Source organism: Saimiri boliviensis, chromosome 14, assembly GCF_048565385.1.
Source record: "Saimiri boliviensis isolate mSaiBol1 chromosome 14, mSaiBol1.pri, whole genome shotgun sequence".
Lineage (NCBI taxonomy): Eukaryota > Metazoa > Chordata > Mammalia > Primates > Cebidae > Saimiri > Saimiri boliviensis.
The window spans coordinates 64,241,368-64,259,912 of NC_133462.1; the positions used below are offsets into that span (position 1 = coordinate 64,241,368).

General features: G+C 44.7%; 1 long non-coding RNA gene across 2 annotated transcripts; it reads right to left on the reverse strand.

The window, feature by feature from the left end:
• Positions 1-504: 504 nt before the first annotated feature.
• On the reverse strand, positions 505-13,620 carry LOC104651756 (uncharacterized). Of its 2 annotated transcripts, none has more exons than XR_012513538.1 (3): positions 13,551-13,620; positions 5,380-5,436; positions 505-741 (listed from the first exon to the last, which is right to left on the reverse strand). It is a non-coding gene; the product is annotated as an uncharacterized LOC104651756 (long non-coding RNA). The 2 variants fall into 2 exon arrangements; XR_745182.2 differs by lacking the exon at positions 13,551-13,620 and adding an exon at positions 9,711-9,984.
• Between the last annotated feature and the right edge of the window lie 4,925 nt (positions 13,621-18,545).

Here is an 18,545-nt window from a genome sequence, read left to right on the forward strand (position 1 = left end):
TCCGCCTCCAGGGTTCAAGTGATTCTCCTGCCTCAGCCTCCCCAGTAGCTGGGACTACAGGTGCATGCCACTACACCTAGCTAATTTTTGTATTTTTAGTAGAGATTGGGTCTCACCATGTTGGCCAGAATGGTCTCCATCTCCTGACCTCAGGATCCACCCACCTTGGCTTCCCAAAGTGCTGGGATTGCAGGCGTGCCCGCCAAAGTGTGCCTTTCTATGCTGTAGGAAATCGAGAGCAGGCCACTATTTTTGAGCAAGAGAAGAGTGGGTTCATGCTTACCTTTCAGAAAGGTCCCTCACTGGGAGAAGGGAGTCTTATTGCTCCAGAAGCCAGAGAAAGGAGGACCAGTTGTGGGGCGGGTGAGTTGGTTGGAGGTAGGGGCACTGAGGCTTTTAGGCAAGGACATGGCAGCAGCTCACAGGATGCCCACAGCTGTGTGGTGTGCAAGATGGATTGGAGGCAGGAGTACTATTTGAGGTAAGGGCGACCTTTAGAGAAAATGCCCTGTGAAAGCCATTTATTTTAACAAAGACGTTTCTATTGCTCTGTTTTTATTCCTCTCAGATGCAACTTTCCTTCTGGGATTGTGAAAATGGGTATCACTTCTGCAGCTTTCTGAAGTTCGGGTAAAATTTCCTTTTCCTTTCAGAGTGGATTCTGTGTAGCAAGAAACGTGGGTTATTTCAGCTTTTCGTCTTCTGAGACCTGTTTCAGAGTGTGTTGTTGCTGGTCCAAGGCTGAAGGGAAGGTCTGTGATGTCACAGGCTGCGAATTTTCTAGAAATGTGTACTGAGATCAGCTGGCACAATTGTGTTTGTTTTAAAAACATCTCAGAGGCAGTCTCCACATTCTGCATAACGGGACCCTTCACCCACTGCCTAGATGGTTAACCCCAACAACTCAGAACACTCCACTAAGCCGGGATGTTATAACGCTCTCCTCACAGGAAAAGCTGCTCTGTAAGGAAAGGGCACTGAAGGAGTGGCTTTTGTTCTGAATTTGGGAAGGCTGGCGCTTGGAATGTGTGCCTCCTCCTGACTTGTTACATGATTTCTCCAGTTCTTGCATTTTATACACCAAAAGCAAAATACAACATGACCCTGCACTATTACATGGTGGTCCTGCCAGGCTGGCTGTGGAACTCAAGCTGTGCCGTGCACTGGCTGGTTAGTCAGGAGACTGGAGCAGAGAGCAAATAAGGTGGAGGTCATGGTTGAAATTCCTATAGAGGCCAATTGGCTGGGCACACCCTGCCCTCCACTCTCTCTGGCCCTGTCCTACAGGTGACTGAGTAAGGGATATGGCTGACTCAATGCAGCCCAGCCCTGCTCTCTTCAATCACACTGCACGTCCTGAATGGCTAGTCAGTAATAAAGACTTCAGGCACAATGAGACCTTGCTTAAGCAACCCTCTGGAAGAAAGCACACTATACCTTTCAGCTGGGTTTTTTTCAGCCTTCGTTAGTGATGTGGAGCAGCATTGATTGCAGTAACTTTTCTACTAAACAGAAAACATTTGTCTGCTGCTCCAGTCAGAAATACCTGCTTTACAGCTTTAATTCACCCCACAGAGCTGCAGGTCCATAAGGTGAGGCCATTTCCCTTCCCCACTTCCTCTTTCCATGCCCTTTCCCCACTTACTGATGGCCTCTTCTCTGTCAGCCCCCGAAGCCATTTTTCTCCCTATCAAAGCAAGAAAGGCTCTTAGAATGGTTGTTTGCACTCACAAGTTGACAGATTGCCCTTCATGGCCATGATTTCTGTTACCACTACTTCACCCGGACATTTTTTCTGGGAGGCTGTCAGTAGAGGGTGGCAGTTAAGATCAAAGCCAGGCTGGGATCTGGCCTTGACAGTTACTATCTGTGTGTCTTGGGGTAAGAACTTGCCAAGCCTCGGTTTCCCTCTGTAAAGAAAAGCTCATAATGCAGTGAATGCATGTTAGCTCTCAGCATTGCCTGGCACATGATAAATGTTAGTTAGGATTATTTGTTAGCTAATTGACACACAGAAGGCTTTACTCTACCAAGAGCCTTATTGCAATAGGTAGCAAGTGGAGATAGTTTTTTATTCACATTTTTTATTTAAAAAAATTTCAAATGTGGAGAAAAGTTGAAAGAATAGTACAATTTGACACTGAAATCCCTTATCTGGAATCTACAGTTGTATACATTTTACCAAATATATATTTTTCCTAAACTCTTTCAATGTAAGACACAGATGTCATCCCTAAATACTTCAACATACAACTCTTGAAAATAAGGACATCCTCCTATATACTCACAGTGACTCTGCTACACTTAAGAAAACTAATGATAATTACCTAATATCCCCTGGTTCCCAAATCCTAAATCATATAAAATTTTCCAAAGTGTTTCTCAATATGTCTTCTAACAGATGTTGTGTGTGTGTGTGTGTGTGTGTGTGTGTGTGTGTTTAAAAATGTCAGTAGCTTTTGGGGTACAAATGGTTTTTGGTTACACGGATGAATTGTATAGTGGTAACATCTGAGATTTTCACGCACCCGTCACCCAAGTTGTGTACATTGTACCCAGTGTGTAGTTTTTTATCCCATACCTCTCTTGTCCTCCCTCTTCTGAGTCTCTGAAGTCCATTATACCACTCTAACAAATGTTTTTTTTCCAAACAAGATCCAATCAAAAGTCTTATATTGCATTTGGCTGTCACGTCTCTGCTCTTTTTTATTCTACAGCTATAGGTGTGAGGAAATTTTGAGAACAACGTTGTTCCTGAAATCAACTGTTGACTCCCAGGTGGAAATGGCCACGACCTCTGCTGAGGCACACGGGGCCCCGCCACGTTGATTAACACAGGCCCTGTGATATGATTGTATAGTTGTCTTGCTGAACTGGTTGGTTACTAGCTTTACTGCTTAATGACTGGACATTAGAGACTTGTCTGTTATTTTTTTATTTCCACCACCTCCACAGCGCCTAACACACAGGTGGTCAATAAAAGTGGATGGAAGGAAAGGAGGCAGGGAGAGAAGAAGGAAGACAGAAAAGGAGAATGGGAAAGAGGCAGGCACGGGCAGGCACCTGCTTCCATGCCTCGTGGGCGCCTGCAGAGTGACACGGTGCCCTCCTGGGAAGCACCTGCCCTCCTACGATTTGGGGAGGATGATTCCTTGTGGCATGTGCCTTTTGTCCACATATGCCTTCTTCCTTCACATGCTCCTTTCCCTCTTTCCCACCCTCCTTACCTGAGCACTAGTTGGCATCCCTCCGACCTACTGCTGATTCTAACTTAATCTTTCCCTCTCTTCCCATATACAAGATTAACATCTGACATGATTTTCAAAGTAGTCTATAATAGATTATCTTTTCCTGCAATCACACTCATTTTCCCAATTCCCTGAAAGGCAATTCCCATATAATTTGTGGTCAGTAATTAAATTCCTGACCACAATGCATCATGAGGAATGTATACTATGTTCAGAGGGATGGCATGGTATCCATAAGGGGGCGAGAGAGGACCCGTGGGGGTTAGCCCACAAAGCCAAGGAGAGCTGTCTTCTAAACACAGCCAACAGAGTTTAGCTCAGGCTTCAGGGTTAAACTATTGCTTCAATTCTATGTGGAAAGAACAATGACTGAATTGACTGGAATAGACCAAAGTTGGTAAAGTGAACTTTCTCCACACCTCATCTCTAATCTCTAAAATTCTGACTTAAAATTTTGAATTAAGTAAATTTGAGTTAAAAATGTTAAGAAGATACAGGGAAGGAATGCAAGAAGCTTTCTGTATGGTGGACTGGCTCATTTTCATCCCAGGCTGACCTCGGTGATACGCTTCTCTACCACTTCTCCTCGCTGAGAAGTAGTTGGCTTTTATTCAAAATACACAGGTCATTTAATTATTAATCAGAGCAAAACATTATTAGGGAAGTTAAACTGTTGAGTAGGTGTGTGTGTACATACGTGGATACTTTCTTGATTATCCGGTTGTTTTGTTTTGCCTTTCTGGGTTCCTGCCCCTCTCCATTTGTGGTGATACCTGTAAGGTGACACTGAATTCCTAAGAGCTTTTTGGTCTCTCTCCCATTCTCCTTGGATGTGTGTGGAAATGTTTGTCAGCTGGGGTGGGCCGGGCCGGGGAGGGTTCATGTACACAAGAAGTGACTGACCTTGGCCATTGAGTAAAGCATGTATCTGTGACCAGGAAAAGGTTCAATGTTTGTGTTTGATGATGGTTTTATGCCCTGCTGTCAGTACAGAGGACTTTATAGGGGTTTCTGATGGCCTAGGGCTCCAGGAACCATCATGATTATTTGGCCAATGATTTTAATGGTCCCATATAAACTTTTTCTGTGTTTATACTAATAACAGAGAAGGAGATGTTAGAAGATTAAATATAGAGGAGGATGGGCTTTAACTGCACTGTTCAGGGCCTTTGGGAATTATTACAGAATTAGATCCAGCCTATTCTCATTATTTCCTTCTTCCTATGGCTTCTTTTTTTTTTTTTTTTTTTTGAGATGGAGTCTTGTTCTGTCACCCAGGCTGGAGTACAGTGGTACAATCTTGGCTCACTGCAATCTCTGCCTCCTGGATTCAAGCAGTTCTTTTGCCTCAGCCTCCCAAGTAGCTGGGACTATAGGCACATGCCACCACACCAGGCTACTTTTTGTATTTTAGTAGAGATGGGGTTTCACCATATTGGCCAGGCTGGTCTTGAACTCCTGACCTTGTGATCCACCCACCTCAGCCTCCCAAAACGCTAGGATTACAGGCTTGAGTCACCATGCCCGGCGCCCTTCCTATGACTTTTATTCTTTCCTTGTTCTTCCTTCCCCCTTTTCTCTTTCTTTTTTTCTTCCTTGCTTTCTATCTTTCCCTTCTCCTTCCCCCCACACCTTTCTTTCTTTCTTTCAATATGTACTGCATGCTTACTATATATTAGGCACAGTCTAAATGCTGGAGATATAGAGATGAAAAACACATGGCCTCACCCCTCCTGGAACTCAGTTTAGTGTGGGAGGCAGATGGAGACACAGATCATTCCAATACAGAGGTTAACAATAGAGGTAAGTACAGGGTGAGCTCAATGTAGGGATCCCTAATCCAGCTTAGCTTGGGAGAGAAAGCAGGAAGCTTCCTGGAAGAGATAATTGGCAGATTGATTGGGAGTGGCTGAAAGAGGAGCAGGCCTTTTATAGGCCTTTACCTGGCAGGCCAAGACATTTAAGAGCACTGGATAAAGGGAATGGGATGAAGGACTCTGGGGGTGTGGGTCTTCCATGAGATATGACACCACATTTATGACACCACATTTTGATGTCACGGATATGGTTAGGCCCACAGGGGCAGGGCAGTAATGATGCCTACCACACTGGGAAAGTACCAGTGACTTACCTCTGAAATTTGGGGACATTTCAAGGTACGTGCTCAGATGGTTGATCCTAGGGAATCCTGGAAGAAATGAAAGCTGAAGTGAAAGATCACTCTTGAAGGCCAGTGCAGGACATATATGTGCTCAGGGGTGAAGAGTCATGTAAGGGGAAATGGGCAGTGGGTAGTCAAAGTGTGAGTAAAGATCGCTGCTCACCAGAGTGGGGCAATGAGGCTTGGGGAGGAAGAAGAGGACTCTTGGCTTCCCTAAAAAAAAGACCTAACTTGTGCTGCAGGTTTTACTAGGTGCCCAGGACTTTGGAGGAGTTTTGGGGGCAGTAGACAGGCAAGAGGCCACAACAGTTCTTATGCCCCCTCAAGAGCAGAGCCTTACATTGGCAGCTCCCTGAGTTACTTGAAGCAGAAGGTTTTGTAACCTCAAGAAGATGAGAGGAAGTCTGTTGAGGGATTCTTAATCCCTGCTCCTTGTAAATCTTGGCCTGACAGTAGAAAGAGCACATATGAACTAGAACAACGTAACTTTACCAATGATACCAACTGCAGCAATAGTAATAGTCGCTGTGTATTTAGTGTCTACCCTGTAGCAGGGCTTTTCGTGTATTACTTAACCCTCACAATTATATAATGATATACAATGATAGAAGGCACTATAATTCCCTCCATTTTATAGATGGGAAATCAAAGTTTGGAAAGGTCACAGGTAGGAAGTCATGGAATCACATTTGAACCCAGTCATTCCAACTGTAGAGCCCTGATCTCAACTGCTGTCCTTATTGTGAATAAATATTAAGTGCAGCTTCTATTTGACCTGACCACAGGACCACAGCCCACCAGAAATGGTAGAATAGAGAGACTTTAGAGAATGATGAACTGCATTTCTACAGCACTACTAGTTATTATGAAGATAGATGATCTAAAATTTTCTATTTCTCTAACATGTAGTCTTAGGGCACTCAATATTAGTATTAGCCAAGAACACATGATTTGAGGGGGAAAATATGGATTAGAAAACAATCACTCTGAAGTCTACTACCTTGGTTGTTATTATGGAATGAATGTTTGTGTCCCTCCAAACTTCATAAGTTCAAGTCCTAATCCCCAGCCTGGTGATACTATTAATAGTTGAGGTTCTGAGGGCAGAGCCCCATGATTGGATTAGTGCCCTTATAAGAACAGGAAGAGAGCCCAGAGCTTGCTTGCTTTCTGTCTCTCCATGGGTACCACCAAGGAAAGTCCATGCAAGGACATACCAAGAAGTCAGCCGTCTGCAGGCCAGGAAGAGAGGCCTGACCAAGCATCACATCTGCTGGCACTTTGATCTTGGGCTGCAAGACACCTCCAGAACTGTAAGAAAATTGCTATCTGTTGTTTGAGCCACCCAGTCTCTGGTATTGTGTTACAGCAGCCTGAGGTGACTAAAGCAGTAGTTAATATCAGCAGCTGGGTGAACACACTGTGTGTGTGTGTGTCTGTGAGCTAGATCCTCTTAGTCAACAGGGTTGTTGACCATGTCTTGAGACCCCTTACTCTCTGTGTTAGTTTTGGATGTTCTTTTTCTCATTGGTATTTATGAATAATGCATGCAAAAATGACTTTTTAAAAATCTTCTGGCAAAAATATATTAGTTGCCTTATGATTTTTCAATAGATGAGAAATTGGGCACTCCCTGTCATCTGTGACCCCCAGATAAATGAGCAGGGAGGCATGCAGATAGCTCTTACAAGTGAGAGGACAGCTAGGATCTGCAGAGACCACTGGACTGCCTACATCCCTCCTTGCTCTGGGAGTCCTCTATGGGTCTGAGGGAGGCATAGATAATCTCTACAAGCTACTGGGGCTTCCAGGTATTTGCTGCAGGGAGTCTTGTGTGTTCAGAGGACCTGGAGCTGTGGTACCCTTGAGGTTGAGGAGAAAGGTGTACTGTAGCAACAGGCATGTGGAGAGCTGTGGCTTGAGAGGGGAATGCCAGCCTGCCTCGCACCTTCTTAGCTGCCATGCTTTCCTTGCCAGTGGGGCTGCACCACTTCTCAACTAGGGGCAGCTCATGAAATCCTCAAGTAGGAAATATGTTAGTCAGGGTTCTCGAGAGGGTCAGAACTAATAGGATGGATTTATATATAAAGGGGAGTTTATTAAGGGGATTGACTCACATGATTACAAGATGACAACCCATAATAGGCTGGCTGCAAGCTGAGGAGGAAGGAAGCCAGTCCAAGTCCCAAAGCTGAAGAACTTAGAGTCTGATGTTTGAGGGCAGGAAGCATCCAGCATGGGAGGAAGATGTAGGCTGGGAGACTAAAGTAGTCTATTCCTTTCCCGTTCTTCTGCCTGCTTTTATTCTGGCCACACTGGCAGCTGATTAGATGGTGCCCACCCAGATTGAGGGTGGGTCCACCTTGTCCAGTCCACTGACTCAAATGTTAATCTCCTTTGGCAACACCCTCACAGACACACCCAGGAACAGTACTTTGCATCCTTCAATCCAATCAAGTTGACACTCAGTGTTAACCACCACAGGAGGAATCTGCAAGGGTCATTTAGCCCAGCACTTCTCAGTCCATAAGGTTCAGGCATTTTACCTGGGAACTTTGGTAGAAAGGAGATTCTTATTTAGGAGGTCAGGGTGGGGTCTCAGCATCTTTAACAAGTTTCCAGTTGATGCTGCTGCTACTGATCTGGGGACCACACTTTGAAGAACAAGGATTTACTCTATGTCAAGGTAGGCTGCATTTCAGTGACCATCCCAGTCAAGTAAGAGTCCATCCTGCTACAGAGAAGCCAATCCTCTTTTTGAGCAGCTTTCTTACCTTTTAGAAGCTCTTACTTAGCAAGCCCAAATCCCTTTAGTTTCATGCCCATTTTGTCAAGTTCTCCTGTTAACAGAGATGGAGATGCAAAGTAGCTCGCTCCCATCTCATAATCCTCAGTTATCTAAAGACTTCCAAGTCAGATCTATTTTTAAGAGCACCAATTCTCTCTGTGTTCTTATGCCTGTGTTACCCAGGTTGATCAGGAGGAATGAAACTCCTGGGGCACTCTTGGCTGAGGACTTGGCCCTGGGAACATTCATGATCTGCTTATGCAGCTGGAAGCTCCTCACACACTCAAATATTATCCTTTCTCAGTTCTCTACAGTAAAGAGACGGCAGAGTTATGAAAGTCAAAATCTGAAGAGGAATGAAAACCTCCACTTAACCTTCAGCATCATCACTCCTCTTCTCAGAACTTGATCAAGGTGTCATTCACAGGTAACACTGACCTGGTTTGGGTTTTCTCTTTTCTCCCTGGCGCTACATGTCTCGTGATCAAGAGAACCTGGAAGCAAAGACTTAGCCATCTACCATGGCCCAGCAAAAGAGCCTGAATAACCCTCAACCTGAATGAGATTCCACAGGTTGTATCTGAAGTACCCAACAGCCTGTGATTGAGAGTTCTATCCCCTGAACCCTCTGCCTTCTTTCTGCCCTGGAAAGGGTTGCTGTCAAGTCTGTGCACCTTTGTATGACTTTAAGTCAACAGGTTTCTTCTCTCCAGGACACTTGTATTTTAAAACCTTTCTCTCTAGTATGGAATGAAATTTGTCCTTTATTAAAGAGGCTAATGGTCCCAAGTGACAGGTTATTTTATGTTTTTGTTGTTGTTGTTGTTGTTTTTGAGGAAGAATCTTGCTATCTCATCCAGGCTGGAGTGTAATGGCACAATCTCGGCTCACTGCAACCTCTGCCTCCCGGGTTCAAGCGATTCTCCTGCCTCAGCCTCCCAAATAGCTGGGATTACAGGCGTGCACCACCAGGCCTGGCTAATTTTCTTTTCTTTTTTCTTTTTTTTTTTTTTTTTTTTTTGAGACGGAGTTTCGCTCTTGTTACCCAGGCTGGAGTGCAATGGTGCGATCTCGGCTCACCGCAACCTCTGCCTCCTGGGTTCAGGCAATTCTTCTGCCTCAGCCTCCTGAGTAGCTGGGATTACAGGCATGCGCCACCATGCCCAGCCAATTTTTTATATTTTTAGTAGAGACAGGGTTTCACCATGTTGACCAGGCTGGTCTTGATCTCTTGACCTTGTGATCCACCCGCCTCGGCCTCCCAAAGTGCTGGAATTACAGGCTTGAGCCACCGCGCCCGGCCAATTTTCTTTTTGTATTTTTGGTAGAGATGGAGTTTCACCATATTGGTCAGGCTGGTGTTGAACTCCTGACCTCATAATCCACCTGCCTCGGCCTCCTAAAGTGCTGGGATTACCAGTGTGAGCCACTGTGCTGGACTGTTTTATGTATTATACCTGCCTAGGATGGCACAGTAGACATTGCCTGCCAGAAAGAAGGTTCTGCCACTTACCAGTTCACAGTGGTATCTGGGGTAGAAGGGAGGATTCTTCCAGGAGAAAGCAAGGCATCCAGGAGGAGACCACCAAGAGGGCCCCTGTACTTTGCAGGTTTCTGGGGGTGCAGGATTATCCAAAAGTCTGCTGTTATCCTGACCCCATCCTCAGCAGAACTTCCTCCATCATTTCAGAAGGTAAAATGAGACAGCTATGGCAGGGGACAAGATGGCAACTTCTGTTTTGCGACCCCCATCTTTTTTTTTTTTTTTTTCTGACAGCCAGTGTGTAGGGAACTCTGTGAGGAGTATGACTCACCAGTATTGGTCATGACTCTGGGCCCAGGATTCACAAGTGTTCCAAAATTAGCAACCAGCCATGTACACCCACAGAGCAGTTAGATATTTCCCATTGAAAATACTCAATGGGAAACCTACCCGGAGAAAGGGAAGGTTAAAAGAGCTGTAGATATCACGGCTCTTCTAGTTAGCCTAGAGAATACCTTCCTCTCTGCTTGGCCATTTATATTTCCCATTCCCTTTCTGGAGAACACATTCCTCTTTGCTCCAGTATGTAGTACTTGTTCACTCATCCATTTAGGGATTTTTTTTTTTTTTTATTGAACATCTTCCCTGTGTCTAGCACTGTTCTGGGTCTGAGGGAGGCATCAGAAACAAAGCAGTCCTTACTCTCCTGGAGTTCATGGTTCAGTCGGGGAACCTTGGGCAAATGACCTAATCTTTTAAATGTCCTCATCTATGAAATAGTCATACTAATGTACCTGATTCATTGTATATATATAACATGTATATAGCACTCATCAGAGTGCCTGATGCTTAGCAGACAACCAATGTAAGGTGTTAGCTTCTGTTGAGAAATAACTGGTGTGGGACTAAGATTATTGTTGTCCTGATGTGCCTGTGGGTGCCATAGTCAGATCTTGACCATGGGAACTTAGGGCCTCAACAGTACCATGGCTGGGAACTTAGCTACAGTCGGGAGGGACCCAGAGATGCTGAGTTCGGTCTATGCCTCCACTCCATTGGTCAAACTCACTTAATTTAAAAGGAGCTGGGTAATCAGTGAGTGCTTGATGGTGGTGATAAATAATCTGTCTACAGTGTATTTCAATTTTGTAGTCGTTATCATTTCCATTTTAGTGTAGAGAGCCACCCAATCAGACAGCTGCACAATTAAAATAAAGGCTGGGAATGCCAAGGTGTGTCAAGGTACCCACGCTAGCAAGGGGAAAGTCAGGTTGCAAAACCAGTGCTGCCTGCCTTCAGTGGAGAAACCTCCTGGGCCTGCAGCTTCCCTGGGCCTCAGTTCCTTCCCTGGGCATCCTCCTTGGTGAGGTTTCTGGATCCCTGCAGGCACTGGTAGTTTTTGGGTTGGGTGCTCATATAAAACTCTTTACAAGAGTCTGTTAACACAACCTTGTCTTACTGTTATTATCTACATGTGAGTTCCTTAATAGAGCCTATTCTTTCTGTATTCCTGGTGACCCTTCCAAGTACTCCTTCAGGTTTGGAAAAGGCAGAGAAGACCCTCTGGCCCTCCCTGGTGAGGACCTGGGCTGGTGGTGGTGGTAGTGGGGGGTTGGTAGACAAAGCCATCTTTAAGGAGGCAGCTTCTGCATTAGCCTCCATTGTGAGATTCCAGGCAGGTGTCTTAAAATAGCTCTGTCACTAGCTGATCACTCAGCCCCATTCACAAGGGCATACCTTCTTCTGTCAGGGAGAAAAGGTTTAAACATACAGAGGGAGGTAACTGTTGCTGTAAGTAGCCTTAAAGCAAGCAGAGAGGCACTAAGTCATCTCTAAAGTTCCTTCCAGGTCTATGATTCTAAGATTTTAATTATCCTAACCGGGAAGGAGAGAAGAAAAGAAAAAAAATTAGATGGCTTAGAAAGTGAGCAGCGTGTAAAGCTTGGAGGTTTTTCGACTTGAGATTTGTCTGCATTTAGAGCCAGTTTTTAAGCATTGCCAGGTTTACCTTTCTAAAAGGTGTTTAGAAATCTGCCCCTATCGGATTTAAATCAGCTCACCAATCTGGCTAATTGGTGTGATTTGAAAGTTGCAACCGGGCAGGTGATCAGATTGGTTCCGGAGCCTCCACCCTTTGCTGTGCCTGGGTGCTGCCTCCAGCAGGGTAGCATATTCCCGGTTGTGGTTTAGTGGCCTCCTTTCCTAAGCCCACTAAGCGTTTTCCTGTTCTTTTGCAATGTCTCCTCTTTGCGTCAGGGTGTGGTAGATCCACACAGGCCTGGCTTGATATTCACCACTTGTTGATTATGGGACTTGAACATATTTAACTTCTCTGCCCATCAGTTTTCTCATATGTAAAATGAGACCACATTAACATAGCTTAGAGAGTTACTATGAGAATTGAATCTCCACATGTATAGAAGATCACATTTAGATTTGAAAAAGCTTTCTAGTCGGTGTCTTAGTTTGATTTCTTTTGCTATAACTAAATACTTGAGACTAGGTAATTTTTTTAAAGGAATGTATTTCTTATAGTTCTGGAGGCTGAAAAGTCCAGGGACAAAGGACTCCATCTAGTCAGGGCCTTCTTGTTGTGGGGACTCTCTGCAGAGTCCCAGGGTAGCTTGGGACATCACGTGGTGAGGGGTTCATGAGAGAGAATCAACCTGGCTTTTTATAACAGAACCACTCTTGTAACTAACCCACTCACACAATGAACCTATTAACCCATTAACCTGTGAATGGACTAGTCAATCCAATCATGAGGGCAGAACCCTCATGATTCAGTCACCTCTTAAATGCTCCACCTCCTGATAGAGTTTCACTGGGGAGTGACTTTCAACGTAAGTTTCAAAGGGGACAGTTGCAAACCATAGCAATAGAGTTATGTGCATGTCCTGGTGTGCCATTTAGTAGCTGTGAGACCTTAAACAAATTACTGTGCCTCAGTTTCTTCATCTGTAAAATAGAGGTAATGACACTATCTACTTCAGTGGTTTTTGATAATGATTCAGTGAGTTAATATGTGTAAAACATGTGGCATAGTAATCGGCAGATGGTATGTGCTATGTTTTAGCGTTTAATATTATTAGTATGCATGTTAATATGCAACTCTCCCAGTCTAATAAATGGGACAGAGGCATGTTTAAAAAAAAAAAAGTTCGAATCTCTGTGTTCTGACACCTTTAGCTCCAGAATTGCTGCTCCTCAGGATCTCCTTCCTCTCTAGTTGTCCCGTTTAGCTGAGCCTCTCTCCAGCTACTGTGAAGCCAGGGTCTTGGCAGCTGCTGGGCAATTAGGCCTTAAAGGCCCATGTTTAGTGGCCGAGGTAGATCAGTAGACAGGTTCAGAGGAGACAGAAGGGGTGAGAAGGACCAACGACTTCACTGACTACATTACTTCATTCCATTTATTTGTCTGGGGTTCTAGCCTCAGGACACATCAGAAAGGGAAGCCCGGGTGTGTGACTTTCAGGCCCTCTCAGGAAGCAGGCCTTCCTGAAGGGAGGAGTCCCTAAAACAGACGTGCACCTCTACATTTTGTTAGCTCTGGCACATACTATAGGAGGCTCTGGGTCAGCTTCAATGGGGATGTTTTTTTAAGCCTGCAAACTGAAATAGGTGACAATTTCCAGTCCCAAGAATTTGGCTGGCTCTGTGTTGCACACAAAGCTTCCACTTGCTGCTGAGGGCCGCTGTGCTCCGCCTTCCAGGAAGAGTTCCTTCTGGAAGGCTGTCATGGAGGGAGGAGAGCTAGGCTACCAGGCCAGCTGCCCACTACACTGGTTCAAACTGACTGTGCTGGCTCAACGAGGAAAAGACACAGTCACTCTCACCAATCAGCAGAATCAATCACGGATTGGGAGCTTACCCTGCAAAGGAACAATGGAGGGTAAAATGGAACAGAAGACAGAGTTCATGCCCTCAAGGAGTTTGCCAAGCTGGTAGAGGAAACAGAAACACCTAAAGAGTAAACTAATAATAGCAGGGTATCTGAAGTCACCAGTTTGTCCTTGAAGATATCAGTGACCTATAGCACTCTTTAAACTCCTGTGGTTCTAGTTAAAACAAACCTTCCCAGCAGAGGCATAATACTACCTGTTCTACACCAGGCATTCTTCTAAAGGCTTTTTAATATATTATTTTATTTAGTTTTCACAGTCACCTTTTGTAGTAGGTATTGATCTCCTCATTTTCAGATGAGGAAACTCAGGGTCAGAGAGGCAAAGGGACTAGCCAGAGATCTTCCAGGCAGGAAGTGATGGAGGGGATCCAAAGCCAGGTTCTCTGGCTCTAGAGGCCTCCCTTCACCTTCCAGGTTAAACTAGCTGCAACCAGGGAGGGCGGCTCTGGGAATCACACTGGATAGGATTCCTTCCTCTCTCAGGTTGGGGGTAACCCACTGTTGCTTGCTCTTGCCCTTGCTGACTAAAGCCCTCGTGTGTGTGTTGTATTGAGTGACTTGAGGGAGAATCTGTTCAGCTTGTCCACCCACCACCCAGGATAGGAATTCCTCTCAGGGAAAGGGTCTCCTGCCCCCTCACAGGTTTTGGGCCACTTCCAGATGGTTGCCTTTAGGGGAGAAAAGGATGCCAATCCCTTCAGTTGTGACTGGGACCGTGGGAGTCATACACTATAGGGGAATCAAGTGGTTCCCCACAACCATCTGATTGTTAGGAAGAGCTTGCCTAATGCATGCATCTGCAAAGAAGGATGTGACAGCTCTTCCTCCCTACTCCTGCTGAATTGCTGCTGGCTGTGCACTTAGAAGCCTTACAAAAATACGTGTTTGCACATAGTATATTTATAAGATTGTTAATAGTTAAAAATAAATGTCACTATCCAGCCATAGGGGATGCACCTAAACAACAGATTACCATGTAACTGTTAAAATCAATGCTATATAAGTGTACTTATTAACACAGAGAGATTTTTTTTAAGTATGTTGCTAAATGTCAGGATCAACTTGAAAAACACAATGAATAGCCTGATCCTATTTTCAGAAGGAAAAAATGTATATGTGTGTAGAGAAAAACATTTTTCTATACACAACATATTAATAGAGGCTATCTCTGATAGGAAGGGTTTTGTAGGTTAAGTTCCTTTTGCTTATGGGTCTTTACATTTTCTTTTTCTTTTTCTTTTTTTTTTTTGAGACAGAGTTTCGCTCTTGTTACCCAGGCTGGAGTGCAATGGCGCGATCTCGGCTCACCGCAACCTCCGCCTCCTGGGTTCAGGCAATTCTCCTGCCTCAGCCTCCTGAGTAGCTGGGATTACAGGCACGTGCCACCATGCCCAGCTAATTTTTTGTATTTTTAGTAGAGATGGGGTTTCACCATGTTGACCAGGATGGTCTCGATCTCTCGACCTCGTGATCCACCCTCCTCGGCCTCCCAAAGTGCTGGGATTACAGGCTTGAGCCACCGCGCCCGGCCCGGGTCTTTACATTTTCTACAGTAAATATACATTTCTTGTTTAATAAACCTGTTTTATTGTTTTGTTTTTGAGATGGAGTCTAGCTCTGTCTTCCAGGCTGGAGTGCAGTGGCGTGATCTTGGCTCACTGCAACCTCTACCTCTCAGGTTCAAGCGATTCTCCTGGCTCAGCCTCCCAAGTAGTTGGGATTACAGGTGCCTGCTACCATGTCTAGCTAATTTTTATATTTTTAGTAGCTACAGGGTTTCACTGTGTTGGTCAGGCTGGTCTCAAACTCCTGATCTCGTGATCTGCCCACCTTGGACTCCCAAAGTGCTGGGATTACAAGCATGAGCCACTGCATCCGGCCTAAACCTGTTATTTTTTAAAATATCTAATGATGTTAGAAATAATCTTAATTTTATAAAAAGAATCATCTCACCTTAAATATGAGAAAACAAAAGATCTGAATTTCTTCTTTCTCCCTTTTCCCCTTTGTTTTTGGTGAAAAGCAAATAGTATTCATTGTGGAGAATGATTCTAGGCCAGTAATTTACCTTAGAGTCATGGCATATGAGAGCTGGAAGAGATTTTAGGGATCATCTAGCCCAATTCCTTATTTAACAGATGAGGAAGCTGGACCGAGAGGCTTGGCTAGTTCTGTAAGTGTTCGGTAGCAAAACTTCGGTTGGAATCTAGGTCTTTGGACACAGTCCAGGGACTTTTCTACACCATCATGCCAGGCTGTTATACTTGTCTCATTGACACAGAGGGAGGATTGGAATCATTTTGTGTGGAGGTAACAACTCTAAGCGTAGGAAAGGTTTTTATGCTGACCAGTCAATCTTCCTCAGTCACTAATCTACTGAGAGACAAACATGGGTTTTAACTGATTGCAGATCCAATGGTTAGAGTTACGACATTGCGATCGGTTCTGGGAAAATATTTCTTGCAGTCTCTTCTAGAAACCTCCTACCTAGAAAGCTTATATGTGATTCCACATGAAGGCAGAGGCCAGGCCACCAGGCTTTTTTCCATGTCTCCTCCTCTTCTTCAGCTGTTGGGTCATAAATGCTGCTTGAGATATTTTCAGTCTTCTTTCCAACACTTATCTTTCTGAAAAGTAGAGTAGTGATAGTTGTTCAAAGTAGGCATACCATAAACATCGCCCTTAACCCTTTTGTCAAACCAGTTTTGAGATGCTGCACTGATCCTATTGCTTTGTCAACTCTCCTAGAGAATCCTTGGCATTAACTATATTGCTTCAGTCAAGACTTTTGGCTACACACATCAGAAACACCCCTTGAACTAGTTTAGCAAAAGAAGGAATGTATTAGCTTATGGAATCCACAGAAAGATTGAGTATCCAAACTAAGAAAAGATCAGGAAAACATGGAGCTCGGCCTCAGGAACCACAGGCACCAGAGACTTCAGGGTGCCAGGCGTTTATCTCTACCGTGCATCTGTTTCTCACTCATGGTTGCTTCATTTCTCTTTTACTGCAGACAGGCTGGCTGTCTCCATTTCCATGGCCATATTTCCATAGAACAGTTTCTTTCTTTCTTTCTTTTTTTAAGTCAAAGTTTCGCTCTTGTCCACATGCTGGAGTGCAATGGAGTGATCTCGGCTCACTGCAACCATCGCCTCCCACGTTCAAGCAATTCTCCTGCCTCAGCCTCCCGAGTAGCTGGCATTACAGGCACCTGCCACCACGCCTGGCTAATGTTTTTGTATTTTTACTAAAGATGGAGTTTCACCATGTTGGGTTTTACCATGTTGGCCAGGCTGCTCTTGAACTCCTACCCTCAGGTGATCCACCTGCCTTGGCCTCCCAAAGTGTTGGGATTATGGGCATGAGCCATCACGCCCGGCACCCATAGGACAGTTTCTATTACCAAAGATAAACTTAGCTGATCTTTCACTTGTTCTAAGTTAAGAAATCCCAATGGGAGGGCCGATGTGTGTTCCAGCTGTGACCAGGTACGGGAGCATGTAAGAACATGATGTTTCCAACATGAACACAATGTCTAGGGGAAAAGCAGGTCTTAGAAGGTTGGGAGGTAGTGGGATAAGACCAGAATATCCTTCACCCCTAGCTACTCTTTAGATATAAGTTTGATGAGGAGGCAGAACAATTAGATGATGAGTGAAAATTGTAAAGAAGTGAAAATAAAAATACTGCGAGTGGGATGTGCCTGGCCAGGGACAACCATCTTTACCATGTTTTGACATCCAATGAAAAAATAATAGCAGTGAATATTTCCCTGATTTGGCCCCCAAAGAGGCACACCTAGATATTTTACGACTTGAGTCAAGTTTGAAGAACTGTGCTGTCTCTTCCCAACCTTCTCTTCAGAGAACTAAACCACAGGGGTAGCAATCCTGTAATTTTGACCATATTTATAAATCCCTGATCTTTTATGTAGTGTGTTTTTTTCTACTCTGCGCTTAGTCTGATTGTTGCTATTTTCACAGAGGAAATCAGAGGAAAGAACCTATAATTATAGGTCAAATACCAGCTCCGGAAACAGTGAAGGCAGCAGAGAGCCTATGGCTCCCTGCCCTCTTCCGGGTTACACCCTGGACATCACCCCCTTCTTTCCTGGAGCCCAGGTCAGCTCTTTGCCTCTTTATCTTCATATTTTTGCTCTCTTGTTGGCCAGTCCAGCCTATCACGAGACAAAAAGGGAAAGTTAGAACCAAAAACCAGTGAGTTAAAACTGCACGATACTTGGGCAAGCCTGCCTCTTGGAGATAATTCAAATGGAAAAGAAAAGACAAAAAACCCACAACATTTCAGGTCATTGGCCTTTTTAAACAGACCGCCGGCAATATTTACTCCTCCTGAAATAGCACAGTCACATGAAATAAAACCGTGTTCGGTAAAGCCTGCAAAACAAAAGGACAATTTACAGGCTGGCACGCTTACTGAGGGCCCTCTGTTTCCCAGCCGGCTCCGGCTTCTGCTTCCGGGCTCTCCTAGCCACCTTCTGCCCAAACCTGCTGGAGAGCTCTGGAGGTCAAGGTCAGATTTTCTTGGAGACCTTCCCCAACTCTTATCCCCTGAAATAATTTGGAAAGGCAGGTTGAAAGTTGGGAACAGGCTGTGAAGAGTATGTGGCTGATGTGGCCTCTACCATAGAATGGGCACCTGGGAAGTCCAGGTTGTGAATGTTACAAGAGGAGCTGCTAATGGTGTCTGTCTTTGTCCAGCATGGTCAACTCTGTTTCCTGTCTGTTCTTTACTCCTTACTTCTTAATGCATTTATTAAGAAGTGACAAATGCATTACACTTCCCCTGCCCCACCCCTCCCCACTCCCCACCCCTGTCTTTTCTCCTTCTCTCTCTCTCATCTGTTTCCTCCCCTCACCCTATCTTGTATTTCCCTTTTGCCTTTTCTCCTGACCTTAGTTCTGCCAGGGGGCTTTCATGGACCTTTATTGATTAATC